Source organism: Triticum aestivum, chromosome 2A (assembly GCF_018294505.1).
Source record: "Triticum aestivum cultivar Chinese Spring chromosome 2A, IWGSC CS RefSeq v2.1, whole genome shotgun sequence".
NCBI classification, from domain to species: Eukaryota; Viridiplantae; Streptophyta; class Magnoliopsida; order Poales; family Poaceae; genus Triticum; species Triticum aestivum.
In genome coordinates, this window is record NC_057797.1 from 604,126,761 (window position 1) to 604,133,050 (window position 6,290).

A 6,290-nucleotide genomic window follows, 5' to 3' on the forward strand; every position below is an offset into this window, starting at 1 on the left:
GCTCAATTTTTTTGCCATGCCTAGGTTTGGTATGCGGTAATGTTACTATGTGTTGTAATTTAGTATGTTAGTTGATGTAGAGAAGACATTTTTGCTATGTACTCCCTTCATGTCAAAATATAGTGATTAAAAATGTCTTATATTTTGATACGGAGGGATTAATTGTTAGGAGTGGGTATAATGAAATGTACATTAAGTGGCCAAGAGAGGCCTCCGTTATATTTTGTGTCACCCATATTCCGTCGGACATGCAGATATATTTTTTCTATTATTTAACCACAAGATCAAATATATTATTCCCACCAAATTATATATACTAGTCGCTCCCACTTTTCTCACCATGGGCCCGGTTGTATACCTACTACTCACCCCGTTAAGAGCTTGAGAAACATCAATATTTTAGAATCCCCTATTCTTCGCTTGTCCCAAAGAATAGAGAAGGAATCTTAAAGATCACACAAGGATCGAGTGCATGGGCGGCCAAATTCGGCGTACACAGCAGCGCTAGATGTTTGTACCGGTCTTTCCACCGTATTTTTTCCCTACAGTTTTTCTTGTTTTCTATTCTTATGTATTTTAAATTCACAAATATTTCTAAAATTTATAGACTTTTAAAATTGATGACAATTTTGAAAATCTAGAAGACTTTTTAAATTATGTGAATATTTCTACAATTCACAAAAGATACTTTCCATGAATATTTTTAAAATTCCCAGTTAAAAAAGCAGAAGCATGGGAGAAAATCATAGAAAATAAATAAATTAAGATAAAAATCAAAACTAGGAAAATATGAAAAGTAGGAAAAGTTGCTGGTTGCGAGGGAAAATCCTACTCGCCGCTCGTTGTGGCAAGCTGTCCACGCTTCGCACAAGAGGAGGTACAAGCGAGGGACCGAGTGTGCCGGCCTGTTTTAGCGTTTCAGGAGACACCGGTTTTTGGGGACCTTCTATGATGTTTCCAGCCGTTTTTTACTGGTTTTGGGAACATTCTAGAAGGTTCCTGAACCGCCTTTTTCTTTTTAGGTTTATTTTTTGTTTTCATTTATTCTATTTCTCTTCTTTTTCGTTTTTTCTTTTTTTTCTGTTTCTTTCTTTTTTATTTTTTATTTATTTCTTTTCCTTTTTTTGTTTCAAGTTTATTTTCAAATTTTATTTCTGAATTTCAAAAAATGTTCCTGTTTTTCAGATTTTCTACACAAATTCAAAAATGTTCCTATTTTTTCATAATTTGTTCACCAATTTAAAAAATGTTCCCAGTTTCAAGAATTTTGTTTCAAATTTGCAAAGAATGTTCCTGTTTTTAAATTGTTTTCACAAATTCAAAAAATGTTCTTGGCTTTTAAATTTTGTTCAGAATTTCAAAAATGTCCCTTTTTAAAAAAATCACAAATTCAAAAAATGTTCGCATTTTAGAATTCAAAAAGTATTGACGTTTCAAAAATTGTTTGGAATTTCAGAAGATGTCCCTTTTTCCAAATTTGTGAACAAATTCGAAAATTGTTCGCGTTTTCAAAAAATGTTCGGAAATTTTGAAAAATTGTTCCCAATTTTAGAAAGTTCGGAATTTCAAAAAATGTTCCCGTTTTGTAAAAAAATATTTACTTTTTGGAAAAAAGTTTGAAATAAAATACGGGCCAGAAAACCGATTCGCTACAGCAAACTGGATTACTACAGTATATAATCGCTACAGTGCGTGGTTAGCTGCAGTACAGCATTCGCTTCGTGCGCTGCTGGGTACAATGGGCCGGCCCAGTAGGGGTGCGCGCTTGTGCGTCGGGGTCGCTAGTTGACGCAGAATGCGTCCAATAGGACCTCCCGGTTGGCGAGAACGTATCCTATGAAAGGCCCAAACGCGCGAGAGTTCCTATTTGACGCGTGGAGTGATGTGAGAGGCCCAAACGCGCGAGAGCTCCTATGTGCCGTATTTTGCGGCGAATAGCGAGCGCGACGCACATGAGGTGTGCGACTGGGTCAGGCATCTGAGAGACACCATGAATTGTGTTTACAGCAGTAAAAAAAATAAGTAAATCCAAGCTGATGACGCGGGGTATCGAGCCCAGGATGTTACTCTTCCCCACGCGCGCTGCTAGCCAAAACGCATCGCGGATGTATTTATGAACTTAATGTTGTGTGATATTCCCTGTTACATGTTATTTTCTGTATGTGTACATTAGAATTAGATATTTGATAATTTGAACACATTCTGGAAAACACGAAATATTTTTTGAAAAAACCCCCCAAAAATGGAATTTCAAACATATATTGAGAAAATCGGGAACATTTTGGAAAAACAAGAACAAATATTTTGAAGGCGATTTTTTTTACAATTGAACTATTTTCTATAATATTCAAACAAATTTTGAATTTTTTGAATTTATGAATAAATGTTGGAACATAATCTGAACTTATGAACATATTTTTAAAGCCGAGCATTTTCCAAATATGCAAACATTTTTAAAATAAAGAAATTTTTTGAAGGTAAATATTTTTTCAAATATGCGAACATTTTTAAGAAATCACTAATTCTTTTGGAACTTCTGAACAAAAAATTGAAAATAGGAACTTTTTTGAACTTGTGAACAGTCTGCGTCAAATTGTCGTCCCAACGCACAGGGAGGCAGCCTGACAGGGCCGGCCCATAGCTGTACTATTGGAAGGAAAAGAAAGCAAAAAAAAATAAAGAGGCATATACGATGGAAGAAATCGAACCAGCTAACAGTCTGCGTCAAATTGTCGTCCCAACGCACAGGGAGGCAGCCTGACAGGGCCGGCCCATAGCTGTACTATTGGAAGGAAAAGAAAGCAAAAAAAAATAAAGAGGCATATACGATGGAAGAAATCGAACCAGCTACCAATAGGTTGCAAATCCGTACTCCCAACCACTGCAGCTGAACAGCATTGCTTGTAGCACACCAGCGCGCACCTAAAATAAACTAGCACAACCGTCCAACATGACATGTATACTGTATCAAACCGGAATTAGTTAATCTTGTGAACATCTTAAAAAAGTGCAATTATTTTTCTGAAAGTGTATATTTCACAAAAGTGCGAACATTTTTTAATATCTGAAAAAAACATAGACAGGTACATTTTTTCGCATACACAAACAAAAAATTGAAACTGCAGAAACTGTTTTTGTAAAAAGTGAACGATTTTTTGAAGTTGTGAACAAATTATGAAATTCCGAACAAACTTTTAAACCGTGAACATTTTTTGAATTTTTGAACAAATCTTTGAAAATTGAACATTTGATGAAATTGCGAAAATATGAAACCATGAACCTATTTTGAATTTTTTGAACTAATATTTCAAATCAAACATTTGATGAAATTACAAAAATATGAAACCGCGGATATTTTTTGAATTTGTGAACAAAAAGTTGAAAATTGAGCTTTCATGAAATATCTGACAAAAAAAGAGAAACCACGAACATTTTTTGAAACTCCTGAACACTTTTGCAAAAGGGAACATTTTTTGAATTACGGGCCAAATTTTGCAACCGCCAACATTTTTTAAAATTCCAGAAGTATTTTTGAAATATGAACATTTTCTAAATTTTTGAACAAATTTTAAAATGCATGAACGGTTTTTAAAGTTCCTGTACATTTTTTGAATTTATGAACATATTTAATAAAGTGGAACATATTTTAAAATCTGATATTTTTTAATTAAAAAAAGACAAATATCAACATGAAATCAACATGAAAAAGGAAAAAAGGCGAAAATAAAAGAAAAAAAAGAAATGAAGAAACAGCATAAGGAAAATAAAAAAGAAAAGAAACAAGAAAAATAAACAGAAAAACTAAAAACAAAAAAGAAAAAAGAAAACGGAACAGGAAAACTGAAAAATCTGCTGGGAAACTTTAGAAGGTTACAAAATCGAAAACGCTGCAACTCATTAATGGGCCGGCCCAGGTCATCGACCGATCGCTATGTCTATGCGAAATGTTGACACTTTGACGCATTGTGCGTCCAATAGGGAATTCCCAAACACGCACCCCACATTCAAAAAATATTCGCGATTTTGAAAAATGTTCTCGTATTAAAAAACCTAATGGACATAAAAAATGTCCATGGATTTAAAAAAATATTCATGAATTCAAAAAATGATAGCTAGTTCAAAACATGTTCACGAATTAAAGAAACTGTGAATTCAAAAAATCACGAGTTTAAAATTTCAAAAAATATTCACGAGTTTGAGAAATGTTCATGAATGTTTCAAAAAAATTTAGCAGCTAAAAAATTGTTCACTGCTTTGAAGATTGTTCCCATATTTGAAAATAAATCATTAATTTGAAAATTGGTCTCAATTATCAATAAATTTGGTGAAAAAACATAATTTACCAAAATTTTCACGAATATGTTGAAAAGTTCATGGATTTGAAAATAAGAAAAAAGAAAATGAGAATAAAGAATAGAAAATATGAAATATAAAAAACAGACAGAAAAAATGCAGAAACAGACTAAGGAGCGATCCATTACCGCGAGCGAGGGTGCACATTTGGTCGCTATCCTCTGACCCTTGCCGAGAATAGGATCCCTAGTGCACTAGGTGTTGGAAATATGCACTAGAAGCAGTAATATTGTATTATTATATTTCTATATTCATAGTTAAGAGTTTATATTCCATGATATAACTGATATGATCCTGGAATATGCGATTTAGTGGAAAACTCATATGCACGTGTGGAATGATAATCGGAATAAAATAGGTTCCCGGTCTCGCCTCTAAGATTGGTTCAAGTGTTGTTGGTGATCACGTTTTCCGGATATTACGATATCATTAAGTGTAACGATAGTCCTAAAACAATACTGAGGGAATGATGTTAGAAGAACGACCATACTAAATCGACCCAATACTTGTCTGTTATACTATGTGATTATATTGTCTGAAACCATCTATTATAACATGGAGTGTTAGCATGTGTTTTTAGTTCCTTAGATCATGAGAGTGTCTCGGTCACTTTCTACCAGACGGTGGGCTTTGAAGTTGCTCAAACGTCATCTGTAGCAAGGTGATCATAACGACAACTTTCAGCCACACCGAAAAATTTGACAAGTGACCGGGCAGCTCGAGAGTGGTTCTAATCTCCTCCTGCTAATTCTCCGGCAACGATTAGCTCTGAATGGCGAAGTGCCGCGGGATCGTGAAGAGTGTACGCTTGCAACCAAGTAGAGAGGCCGTGCTTTCGATCTTCTGTTCGAAGGATCGTTCAAGGGTGGTTCGCGGGATCGTCATCAATGTTCGAGGGACTCCAAGTACGATCTACACTGACTTGTCTACTTTCGCTGCACTCTCAGAGTCAGTAATGATTGTTGATCACAACCCGTTATGCATCTTCATATTGTTCATGGGTGAACGTAGGGCATTTTTTTTGGTTTTCTACTATGTTACCCAACACTAGGTGCACCCAAGGCACATGAGCCGCTAGATAGTTAAGTGAGGAGCATGATCCAACTACGAGGTGGGCTGCTAGTAGAGTTGCAAAAAGGACTTGTAGTATTCTTGAATAGTATGAGCAACCCTATGGCTATGTTTGGTTAATATTCTCATGGAGAGGATTGGGGAGGTTTGGACAGGATTGACGTGGATTTTAGCTTATTGGGGATTGGATCCTCCCCAATCCTCTTCAAAACTCATGCAACCAAACAAGCCCTAACATATCACCATCCGCCCCTCCCCCGGGAAAAAACCCAGTTGCCTTCTCTTTCTATCATCCTCTTTTGTACCACATGATCTGGGGTTAAGAAATTTTGGTGTCTCTCCATCTCCTGTAGCTTCCTCTTTGTCATGTACGATGGGAACGGTGATCTCTGCCATTGAAGCTCCTGCAGTCGTACCATCTAAAATTGGCCAACAACCGCAGTACCATCTGAAATCTAAATGGAAAGTGTCAAACTAAACTTTGTGAAAGTATTACTAGTTCTTATCGGGGATAATCTTACTTTGTTCCAACCGACAATGTATCCTATAGAAAGTAGTACTCTTGCCAAGACGCGGATTAACTGAGCTCGAGTTGATATGAGCTCGGGTGAACAGTAAAATCCGCAAAATTAAAAAAATCAAAAAAATCTGAATTTTTTGTGGAAAAATTTGAGAAATGTTCTAAATGCTTGCAAAGTTTCATCATAGAATGACATTCGTTGAAATCGTGGCAAAAAAATCAACACTTGAAAAATAATATTTATGGAGCATCGATTTGGTTTTTTGTTTTGCCATGATTTCCACATATCTCATTTAATGATTAAAATTTTCAATCATTGATAACATTTGTCACCAAAAAACTTCAG